Source organism: Nicotiana tabacum, chromosome 16 (genome assembly GCF_000715075.1).
Source record: "Nicotiana tabacum cultivar K326 chromosome 16, ASM71507v2, whole genome shotgun sequence".
NCBI lineage: Eukaryota > Viridiplantae > Streptophyta > Magnoliopsida > Solanales > Solanaceae > Nicotiana > Nicotiana tabacum.
In genome coordinates this window covers 94,672,063-94,685,266 of record NC_134095.1, presented here as the reverse complement: position 1 = coordinate 94,685,266, position 13,204 = coordinate 94,672,063, and positions in this window count along the sequence as shown.

Genomic DNA, 13,204 nt, shown 5'->3' with positions numbered 1-13,204 from the left:
GAGCTGGAGGAAAAGATGAATTGTTAATGGCTTACTTCAGTCAGAGTTTGAGTGGATCAGCATTGGAATGGTATACCCGCCAAGACCATGGGAGATGGTACACATGGGATGATCTGGCGCAAGCATTTGCTTGTCACTTCCAATACAATCTTGAGATCATTCCAGATCGACTGTCCTTGACTAAACTTGAGAAGAAGCACAGTGAAAGCTTCAGAGAATATGGTTTCCGATGGAGGGAGCAAGCAGCAAGAGTAGATCCCCCAATGAAGGAAAGTGAGATGGTAGATTACTTCCTACAGGCTTTGGAACCTACTTACTATGGCCATTTGGTCTCAGCTGTGGGAAAGTCATTCAACGAAGTGGTAAAGATGGGGGGCATGGTAGAAGAAAGCCTCAAGTCGAATAAAATCATGAGCTATTCGGCTATCAAAGCGACTACTCAGGCTATTCAGGGCGGCATAGGAGGGATTGGGAAGAAGAAGAGAGAGGAAGCATCAATGGTTGATTCAGGAACTTGGTCCGGATCTAGAGGTTCACCTTACCACTACAATCAACCTCGACCCCACCAACAAACTTATCACCACAATCCACCCCAACACTACTATCCCCCACCAGAACCTCATTTTTCCGTCCACCATGCACAAGCATACAACCAACCTCCTGCCCACACTCAATGGCGTACTCCCGTCCTACAAAATACTTATCCACATCCACGAGCCTACCAAAGAACTCCCGGACCAAGTTTCCGGCCTAGTCAAGCATTCAAGGGTGAAAGGTTGCATAAAAAGAAAACCTTTACTCCGTTGGAAGAATCATACACTAGTCTGTTCCACAGGCTAAAACAGCTAGATATGTTAAGGCCGATACAGTCCAAACTGCTAAATCCTCCTCCAAAGAATCTTGACTATACTGTCAGCTGTGAGTATTGTTCTGGCACTCCGGGTCATGATACAGAAAAGTGCTGGCACTTGAAAAGTGAGATACAAGAGCTTATTGATACCAATAGAATTGAAGTTCAAGCTCCTGAGGCGCCCAATATTAACAGGAATCCAATGCCAGCCCACCAGGAGGCTAATATGATCAAAATAGTGCATGCGGAGGGAGAACCCAAGAAGCCATCCCAGACCGTCATGATGATTCGGTCTAGTGGAGTCAAGACAGATGAACAATCAGCAGGTGAGAAGTTGGTGGTCAAGCCAAGTAAAAAGAGTGTTGAGCCATCTGTGGCAGTTGAAAAGGGGTCTTTAAGCAAAGTTGCAATGAAACAGGAAGGGGTGAAGGTGATTGTACAAGGAGCGGCCAGCAAACCCGTCATAATCGTGGAAGGTGCCCACGCAGATCATGTTATTATCAAGCCGGTAACCCAGTTACCAATAATCAATAGCAAGGCTATTCCATGGAATTACGAACGGGTAACAATGATGTACAAAGGGAAGGAAGTCAAAGAAGAAATCTGTGAAGTACAGGGTTTGACTCGCTCGAGAAGGTGTTTTACTCCCGAGGAGTTAAGAAGAGCTAAAGACAATCCAGCGCTAGTAAAGAAAGCCGTAACTGAAGAAGAAGCAGAAGAATTCTTGAGAAAGATGAAGCTACAGGACTACTCTATCGTGGAACAATTAAGAAAGACGCATGCTCAAATTTCCCTATTATCATTATTGATCCATTCGGATGAGCACCGTCAAGCTTTAATGAAGATCGTGAATGAGGTGCACGTTCCTGATAAGATCTCCATGAATCATTTGGAAAAAATAGCCAACAAAATCTTCGAAGTAAATAGAGTCACGTTTTCTGATGATGAATTGCCTGTGGAAGGTACTGAGCACAACAGAGCTCTTTACCTCATAGTAAAATGTGAGAACTCTATGGTGACCCGGGTATTGGTTGACAACGGGTCAAGCGCAAACATCTGTCCTCTCTCCACTCTAAGCAAGTTGAAAATAGAAGACAAAAGGATCCATAAGAACAACATTTGCGTGCGGGGATTTGACGGCGGAGGTAAAGATTCAGTTGGGGACATAGTGCTGGAGGTGACAATAGGGCCAGTTGAGTTCACAATGGAGTTTCAGGTGCTGGATATAGCTATTTCCTATAATTTGTTGTTGGGTCGACCATGGATCCACGCCGCTAAAGCAGTCCCATCAACACTACACCAGGTAGTCAAATTTGAATGGGATAGACAAGAAATAGTTGTGCATGGGGAAGACAGTTTATGTGCTCGTAGCAATGCCATTGTACCAGTCATTGAAGTGGAAAATGACCAAGGACCATGGGTCTACCAGGTTTCTGACACGATGTTGGTAGAGAAAGTTCCGGAAGGGAAATACATTCCAAATCCAAAGATAATCGTCGCATCAGTCATGGTAGCCTATGAGATGTTGAAGAATGGTTTTGTACTCGGTAAAGGTTTGGGCTCATCTTTGCAAGGCATCGTACACCCGGTGTCCCTTCCTGAAAACTTGGGAACATTTGGTTTGGGATTCAAGCCCACTGCCGCAGACATAAGAAAGGCCAGAAAGCTAAAACAGAAGGCATGGGTCCTTTCAAAGCCAGTCCTACGTCTTTCCAAATCATTTGTCAAGTCCGGTACCAGAAGTTGCCCTGTAACAACAATTCCTAGTTCTGTGATTGATCTTGACAAGGAGTTAATTGAAAGATTTGAGAAGTTGTTCGACAGTCTGAACATGGTGGAAATTGGAGAAGGTTCTAGCAACGCGGATGTGCAATTTGTCGGGCCAAAAACAAAGCTTAACAATTGGAAAGCTACTCCTCTCCCCACTCGGAAGGAGTCTTGGTAGTTTATTTTGAGTTTCCTTCAGTTTGTCTGGGTTATTCCAGGGTTGTAATCCAGATTTTTTATCTTTCAGTCTGTTTGAAGTGTACAAACCTTGTTATCTTTCATCATTCAATGAAATGTAGTTTCCCTTTCTTTATCATTCCTGATAGTTTTTCTTTTGCTTTTCTTTTCTTTTCTGTAAAGTTCTTTTTACGCTGGTTCTAATGACATGGCATGCATGAGGAATCCTCAGCTAGTCTTAAAAATCAATCTGATTCCAAAATAATAGTTCAAGAAGTAGATTGTGACTACGAATCAGAATACGATGAAGATGAAGCCTTAGAAGAGATTAGTAAGGAGTTAATTCACTTCGACGAAAAACCCAAACCCAACCTGAATGAAACAGAAGCCGTCAATTTAGGGGATACAGATAATATCAGAGAAACTAAAATAAGTGTCCATCTCGAGCCAAAGATCCGGGAAGAGTTAATCAAAGCACTCATTGAATACAAAGATTTTTTTGCATGGTCGTATGACGACATGCTGGGTTTGAGCACTGATTTAATGGTCCACAAATTGCCCACTGATCCAGCGTTCCCTCCCGTCAAGCAAAAGTTGAGGAAATTCAAAACTGATATGAGTGTGAAGATTAAAGAAGAAATCACCAAACAGTTGGATGCAAAGGTTATTCGGGTTACTCGATCCTGTTTGGTTGGCTAATGTTGTGCCTGTGCCGAAGAAGGATGGCAAGAGCAGAGTATGCGTCGATTACCGCAATCTCAACAAAGCAAGTCCGAAGGATAACTTCCCACTACCCAATATCCACATTTTGATCGATAATTGTGCCAAATGTGAGATTGGATCTTTTGTGGATTGCTATGCAGGGTATCATCAAATTCTAATGGATGAAGAAGATGCAGAAAAGACGGCATTCATCATACCATGGGGGACTTACTGCTACCGGGTAATGCCATTTGGTTTGAAGAATGCCGAGGCAACTTACATGAGAGCAATGACTACTGTGTTTCATGATATGATACACAAGGAGATTGAGGTATACGTGGATGATATGATCATAAAATCAAAGCATCAGGCCAACCATGTTGGGGATTTGAGGAAATTCTTCCTGAGACTTCGCGGGTACAACCTCAAGCTTAACCCTGCCAAGTGCGCATTTGGTGTTCCATCCGGAAAGCTATTGAGATTCATAGTCAGCCGGCGAGGCATCGAGTTAGACCCATCAAAGATCAAAGCCATCCAAGAATTTCCACCTCCGAGGAACAAGACTGAAGTGATGAGTCTGTTATGGAGGTTGAACTACATCAGCAGGTTTATTGCTCAGTTCACGACAACTTGTGAGCCTATTTTCAAATTACTGAAGAAGGATGTTGCGGTCAAATGGACTGATGAGTGTCAAGAAGCATTTGATAAAATAAAAGGATACTTGTCAAACCCACCTGTGCTGGTTCCGCCAGAACCAGGGAGACCTTTGATTCTTTACTTGACAGTCCTAGAAAATTCATTTGGCTGTGTACTGGGGCAGCATGACATCACCAGCAGAAAGGAACAGGCCATCTGCTATCTTAGCAAGAAGTTCACGACTTATGAGGTTAAGTACACTCATTTGGAAAGGACATGTTGTGCCCTAACTTGGGTGGCTCAGAAATTGAAACATTATTTGTCATCCTACACTACTTACCTCATTTCGCGCTTGGATCCGTTGAAGTATATCTTTCAAAAGCCTATGCCGATAGGAAGACTTGTGAAGTGGCAAATCTTGCTCATAGATTTTGACATCATCTATGTTACTCGGACTGCGATGAAAGCCCAAGCATTGGCTGATCATTTGGCCGGAAACCCGGTCGATGAAGATTACGAGCCATTGAGAACTTATTTTCCCGATGAAGAAGTGATGCATATCGATGAACTGGAGCAAATTGAAAAACCAGGTGGGAAACTTTTCTTTGATGGGGTTGCCAACATGAAAGGAGTCGGAATAGGAGCTGTGCTTATTTCTGAAACAGGGCATCACTGTCCTGTTACGGCTCAGCTTCAGTTTTATTGCACCAACAATATAGCTCAATATGAAGCCTGTATTTTGGGTCTAAGGCTAGCTACAGACATGGATATCTAGGAAGTCTTGGTCTTGGGAGACTCGGATCTTCTGGTACATCAAATTTAAGGAGAATGGGAAACGTGAGATTTGAAGCTCATACCGTACCGACAATGTTTGCATGATCTTTGTCAACGGTTTCGATCAGTGGAGTTCAGGCATATTCCAAGGGTCCATAATAAGGTTGTCGATGCTTTGGCTACCCTGACATCAATGTTGCACCATCCGGACAACGCTTATGTCGATCCTCTGCATATTCAAGTCCGAGATCAACAGGCTTATTGTAACATGATTGAAGAAGAACTTGATGGCGAACCATGGTTCCACGATATCAAGGAGTACATCAGAATGGGGATATATCCAGTGCAAGCCACGGGGGATCAAAAGAGAATGATTCGACGGTTGACAAGTGGATTCTCCTTAAGTAGAGGAGTTTTGTATAAAAGAACACCAGACCTTGGATTATTAAGATGTATAGATGCTAGACAAGCTACGACTGTTATGTCCGAAGTACATTCATGAGCGGATATGTACTGGCAAAGAAAATTCTCCGAGCAGGTTATTATTGGCTCACCATGGAGCGAGATTGTATTAGTTTTGTGCGCAAATGTCATCAGTGCCAAGTACATGGAGATTTGATTCATTCTCCACCATTGGAATTGCACACAATGTCAGCACCATGGCCCTTTGTTGATTGGGTCATGGATGTCATTGGACCAATTGAGCCAGCAGCATCCAACGCACACAGGTTCATTCTGGTAGCCATTGATTATTTCACCAAGTGGGTTGAGGACAAAACTTTTAAATCGGTGACCAAGAAAACAGTGGTCGATTTTGTTCACTCAAATATCATCTGTCGATTCGGAATCCCAAAGGTGATCATCATAGATAATGGTGCTAATCTTAACAGTAACATGATGGAAGAGGTATGTCAACAGTTTAAGATTACACATCGCAATTCTACCCCATATCTTATCTCTAATAGTCATCCAAATTTGGATTTTCCTCTTTATTCTTAATTCTCAAAATCATTGCATTTCATTACTGTTAATTTTACTCCTCTAAAGCTCTTCCAAGGTTAGCCTTGTTTCAACAAATAAGAAGGAATGTCAGAGTGTACTACCAGATTCAAAATTGCACAAAGCAAAATGCGGCTAGAACATGCCGAAGATAATATGATGAAAAGTGGGACATGGGGTGTAAGCAAAGGTTATATCGGTGGAATGGTTCAGTAATGTCGTGGGAGATGTACGGGTTCAGGCAGAAAGGTCAGGAGGGGAGAATAACAGTTGGGGGATCCAGCAGTCAAGGATCAGTCAAAAGGTCAAAACAGTCTTTTCGACCAGTTCAAGGCAGACGAAGCAAAGCATGGCAAAGAGAAAACCACCCCCAGCAAGAATGCCACAACTAACTGCCACATTTTAAACGGATGAGATTTTCTTTGATTTGAAACAGAAGCAAAGATGGCATTTGCTTCAGGAAGCACCCTGTAAGGAAAACAAGTACCATGCAGGTTTGATCGTAGAATTCTCAGTACCCTCCTGGGAAATGGGACCTAGGTTAAAATCCAAAACAAACATAAGTAGTGAATACCAGACAAATGTGCACCAAAAGGAATAAGTTGGCTTCAAAGATTGCATAAGAGTTTTCAGGACCCACCTGAATAATGGGACATAACTGTACGCATTCCATTAGATAAGTGTTGTTATAAGAGAGTACAGTTTAGCCTTGAAACAGTCATTTGTAAGATAAGCTTTAATTTGAAATTTCAGGACCCTCCTGGATAATGGGATGTAGTTCTAAGACTGTCTTAGATAACATGATTCAACTGAATTCATACCTTTAGAAAATATAATGTAGCTTTGAAACTTGCATTTTACTAGAAATTTTCAGGACCCTCCTAGATAATGGGATATAGCTTGCAGATTGTTAGAGATGCTTGGTAAAAGGATTCAATTAACACTTACAGATGGGCCCGGTTACCAAACTGGGGCAAAAATTTTCCTTTTTGTTTTGTCTATTTTGTTGAAGTCAGGTACCCTTCTGAAGAACAGGGAAGAAGCACACGGATGTTAAGGATTAAAAGCAGTTCAGGATCAAGTAATCAGGAGCCCACCTGGAGAACAAGGGAAAACAAATCAAGTTTAAAGGAAGATTGGCACAAGTATTGGCAATCAAGCACCCACCTGGAAGAACGAGGGAGAACAAGTCAAAGAAAAGCAGTTTCAGGAAGGACAGTTGAAGTATCAGCAATCAGGCATCCACCTGGAGAATAAGGAAGAACAGTTGAAGTATCAGCAATCAGGTGTCCACCTGGAGAACAAGGAACAACAGTTGAAGTATCAACAATCAAGCATCCACCTAGAGAACAAGGGAATACATTTCAAATCCAGCAATCAGGAGCCCACCTGGAGAACAAGGGAATACATTTTGAGTTTCAGCAATCAGGAGCCCACCTGGAGAACAAGGGAATACATTTCAAATCCAGCAATCAGGAGCCCACCTGGAGAACAAGGGAATACATTTTGAGTTTCAGCAATCAAGAGCCCACCTGGAGAACAAAGGAATACAATCTAGATGTCAAGTAGTCAGGAGCCCACCTGGAGAACAAAGGAATACAATCTAGATGTCAAGTAGTCAGGAGCCCGCCTGGAGAACGAAGGGAAGAAGCAGCTCAAATTTCAAGTAATCAGGCGCCCGCCTGGAGAACAGAGGAAAGGAAACAATAGTCAGAGGAAGACATTTAAAAGGTTCAGCAATCAGGTACCCGCTTGGAGGAGAGGGAAAGCATCTCAAAAATACAATTCAAGTCAGCAACAAAGGAACTTCTAAAGAAAATACAAGTCAAAAAGGCAACAACAGTCACAAGACCAAGTTTGAAAATAGATCTTTGTAAAGGATAAATTATAGCTTAGTCTAGCTTCTTCATTTTTGTCATGGTGTAATGAGGAGGTCAGTAAGCAGTATCAGCAACAACAGTAGCAGTAACAGTGAAACCACAGCTTCATGGTAGTCCCAGCTACCGAAACTTCCCGAACTACATTGACCTGATTCCTTTATAACCAAGGATATGGAGGAAACCTTTGAAGTAGAGGTTCGGTCAAATCTTTCAAAAAATGCTTCCCACGGAGTATTCAAACGGGCAAAAATCGCTCGTATCCGCTCACTTTATCTTTGCACGTAAACTCTTCGTATTTCCGAGCAAAAAGGGGCAGCTGTGAGCACGTGATTTTTGCCTCACATGAATTACTCCAAAAGAATTCCCAAAATTAGGTCTTTTCTTTAATTATGTGTTATTTTTTGGAATTATTACGCTATTTTCTTGATTATTTGCATATGTTTATGTACATGTTTAATTTTTTAACACATTAAAAAATACAAAAACAAATATAGTATCTACATTTAGGATTTGATTTTACATTTTTGGATTAATTAATAATTAGGAGTTTTACAAAAATGAAAAAAAAAATAATAACATATTTTTAGTCAAATTGTGTGCTTTTCTTTTAATTTAGTGTCTAATTATTCATGTTAATTATAATTGAGAGTGAATTAGTATTTTTAAGATTAATTTTGGTTTTATAACTTAATTTAGGATTTTAATTTTTGAAAAAATAAAACAAGAAAAGAAGGAATTAATTTGAAAAGTAAAGAAATGAAAAATCAAAGTTTGGGCTGTTCTTTAAACCCAAATCTGCTGGCCCAAAAAATACGCCCATACCCGGTCCAAACTTTCAGGTCTCTGAGACTAGCGAAAGGACGTAGTATAGGGACAGAACTACGTCGTTTTGATTTCAACAGGTCTCAATTGTCCATTCATCTACATCCAACGACCAGAACTTCGCCCCATCACCCGTATCCGACCCTGACCCGCCCCTTAATCGGTCTTGCCCCATGAAACCAAAACAACCCTGTTTCCCATTTACGATTTAATCAGAGCCGTTGGATTCCAATCATCCAATGGCCCTAATTAAATCAAACATTTAATATATCAAACCCCCCAAACCCTTACCCCTCTCAGAACCCCCCCTCCTTTGTCTCTCTTCAGAGACCAACCGACACACCACCGTCTTCCGCCCGCCGGAAATCGCCCACGGCGGTGGACGGTGCCCAAACAACCCCAAATTAAAACCATCGACTCTCTTTCATCTCCCCGTTCCGAATCCTCAACCTATTACCTTCGAATCATCTCAGAACTCGTCGAATATTTGATAGAAATTCGGACCCCTGAACCCTAACCTACCCAATCGACCCCAAATTAACACCACACAACCGCCTTGACCCCCTCATACCTAATCCATCACTAGTTTCCCTCGAATACCCTTGAAAACCCTCGAATCTGGATTTGAAAAAAAAAACGAACCCAAAATCCCAAAAATCCAAATCGTTAGATGTTTGAAGGTTTGAGGCCGGAATCGACCTTAGTTGTGTGTTCTCAGTCGAGAACACTCGATTAAGGTCTATTCCGGCCACAAATTCGAAGAAAATTAAAGGCCTAATTAGAGACAGTATTCAAATATTTGGAGGTAGGTTTCCTAATTTTAATTTTTTCTATTTCTTTATGTTACTATCTTCTTCTACTCCTTTCTGTTATTAGAATATTTATTTGGTCAGTTTTTTTCTATGTTTTTTTTAGTTAATAGATTGTTTGTTGATTTCGTTTGGTTTTTGTATTGTTTCTCAGTAGTTTAAACTCACAATAGTTCTTGAATTGATTCTTGCTAATTTCATTGAAAGATTGAAATTGTTTCATTTTAAGAGCTATTAGGCAGTCTGCTGGGAGAGTTTGTTTGTATAAAGATTGAATAGCCTTAAATGATATGAATTAGGTTCAGCCTGGTCCATGAATTTCAAGTTTAAAAACAGAAACTTTAAGATAATAGTGGGAATTATTTAAGTGTTCACCTAATTAAGAAGCTTCTCAATAGTGGTAGGGTTAGAATTACACTAATTAGGTTAAGTGGACAATTAAGAAATGAAAAGGTAAATTGGTAATGGAGAAGGCACTAAGCTGAATGCTTATTTAAAAGGGCTGAACAGACTGAAAAAGGGGGAGAATCTAAGAGATATAGAGCTTAAGAGTTAGAAGGGGTACACGGAAACACAAAGAAAAACATTCAGAAAAATACGGGAAAAAATACAAAATATTACTGTTCCATTAAAATTTCTGAAATCTTTAAGGCTTTTCATTTCTGAAATAATTCCTGAATAATCAGAGGTTAAAAATGATTTGAACTTGTTGGTTTTCAAGTGTTTGGTTCAAGTGTTGGCTGCATTTTGATTACTGAGCATCATTTGATCCTTCTACTGGTTTGAATTTGGCTCAAAAATTGATTTTCCTTGGTGTATTTCTACTGTTGGGTCTTGTTGTTGCAACTGCTGAATCTTACCCCTTTTTACTCTCATTTCCAGGTACATTTTTACTCTACCCGCTGTAAAACCTTTTGTGATATGGAAATCAGGAAGATTTGAAGCATGTTGGCCATTTATTCTCATTAGAAGAGTTTAATTCTGTCTTTATTTCGAGTTTTAGTTTGAATATGTTTACGTTTGAATGTTGGTCAGTGATAGTGCTTTTAGGGGTTGAGTTTGGTTTTAAAATGGATATGGGATTCGATTTTGGTCGAATATTCTGTAATCTAAAAACCAGCACTGTGTAAATAGACCTGGTAATAATGTTTAAATCTGCTTAAAAGTTAGGACAACATGTTTGCTTAGTTAGGTCAGTAATGGAGTTCTGCATATAATATTGAGTAGCCATTTGCTTAATTAGATATTGAATGATCTAATATCACTAGATATGGTAACTTCTATGCAGGAGCAATGTGATTAGTTGCGTTGTTGTGAAACTGAAATTGTTAAATTCCATTTCCTTTTGTTAATCATTGAAATTGGAATTTAATATTGCTTTCATAATCAAACCATTATTAGGTTTGATTTGTTTGGCTTTTAAGTTTTAATGGAAATCTGAAGTATGTTGAATTACGATCCTTCATTTCTACTGCAATGAACTTGTCGTAATATCAAAATTTGATTGGTTCTGTGTTAACATTCAAGAAATCTTGTAATCATCTTCCATAAAATGCATAAGTCCTTGGTTGAGTCTGTTTATTGGTTGAATCTGGATTAAATTGGGGTGGACTATAATTGAACACGTTTATTATGGATTTTGAACTTGGATTCCTCTTAGATTTGGACTTTGTTATAATTTAAGGTGAATGATCTCAGTTTCTTCTAGTTGAATGAAAAATAAATCTTCGAATTTGGTCATTAACTGTAGAGTGTTGGTATATATTTGTTTAAGTTATTTCGATGGCTATTCTCTTTTAAGGGCTTTAGATATAAACTAGTAATCATTTAAAGCCAGTAATAATCGGCGGACTTGTATTGTTCTCTTGGTGTGTAAGAATTGAATAAATATAATTTGTATCCTCTGTATTTATTTGGTCATTTGCTAGTATTCATGATTTTGCTGTAAGATTCTGTAGCTTCTATCTTCAGTTGGAAAATAAGCTGTTTGAGAAAAATGTGAATTTCGTTAAATTGAATTCCAATTGCCTTGTTAACTGATAGGTTGCTTGGTTAGCATTTACATTGGTTGGGCCGTTTGTTAGTCTTAGGAAGATACAAAATTGGATTGGGATTAAAACAAATATGATCTGTTGGTTCGAGCCATTTCATGTATGAATTGGTAAAACAATTAAGTCATAAAGCTAGCATATTTTTCCATTTAGCAAAATAATCACTTATGAACATCCTTAGTTTGTTTTGGCTGAGTAAAGTAATTCGAGGTGTGCCATGTTGAATAAAATCCCAAAACGCATGGCCCTCACTTAATTAATTTTAACTCTTTAGAAATTGAGATTTGCCATTTTTATTAAATAACCCACGACCCTCAGATAATTAATACTAACTCTTTTATAATCGGGGTTTGCCATCAATTGAATTTTCATGGCCTCCGCAAATTTCTTTTGTTATTTTGAACGATCGTAGTTTGCTTTAGACCCAATTTATATTAGTATTGTGATTATGTATACGCTCGTGTAACGTAATTGCAAATTTAACTCTAAAAAAAGGGACTCGAGGGATGCGTTCGCGCAGCTTCAACTAAAATTTTCTTAAATAAATAAACATTATCAATTATGGATACGTACGCGTGATATAATATTTGACGCTCCAAAACAAAAGAGTATACGTACGCGTAACTCAATTCTTTAATTATGAATAATCAAGTAATTTTTTTTAAAAAAAAAACGGTAAAAGTAAAACGCATGTAGGATATTAAATAATTTAAGCCAAGTATAAACTATTAAGCGACCGTGCTAAAACCATGGAATTCGGGAGTGCCTAATACCTTCTCTCGGGTTAACAGAATTCCTTACCCGGTCTTCTGGTTTCGCAGGCTTAAAACTGAGTCAACCTTCCTCGGTTTGGGATTTAAAACAAATCGGTGACTTGGGACACCATAAATTATCCCCAGTGGCGACTCTGAATAAAATAAATAATCCCGTTTCGATTGTCACTTAAACTGGAAAAAACTCTCTTATACCCCATCTCAGGTAAAAACGGATGTGTGACAGAGCCCCTAGTATAGATATGTAATATGCTTAGTTTGCGAGGCTATATATATATATATATATTCATCAATACATAACAAGAGTTGCGGAATTTACGCTCTATCAACTTATATTCTTATGCCAACAAGGCTATCCAAAACTACACATGAGACGACACCTGTTTATGAGCCTTTAAAGGAACTTAAATGTTGTAACATTACCGGAATAGGGCCCCGACATACCCAAAATGTCTATAACAAAAACGCATACCAAGATCATGGCAAGTCCAGAAAAGGAATCTCGCCTATAATCGTTGAATTGGGCAGCCTATTATGGTGGGGGAGCTTCGTCTACCTGTCTATCAGGACCTGCAATACGATATGCAGCATCCACAAAAGTGATGTCAGTACGAATAAAGTACTGAGTATGTAAGGAAAGAAGCATAAATAAGAACCGTAATGTAAAGAGGGGTAGAGAATATACAACTTGTAACATATGTATGCCTCTGTGGGCGAAATCATCATCATATCATACTCGGTCGTAACAGGCTCGATAAAAATATATCCGACCATTATAAGGCTCGGTAGAATCGTACCCGGCCACATGAAGCTCGATAAAACCCAACTGATCAGTGGTTACACAATAGTTGCAATACCCGACCGACTATAGCATGGCTCGGTAGAGTAAAATAGGTGTATATATATATAATGCATGTTTGACTCATGGTAATCACCTTGTGAACCTTTCGGAATGACGTAAGGT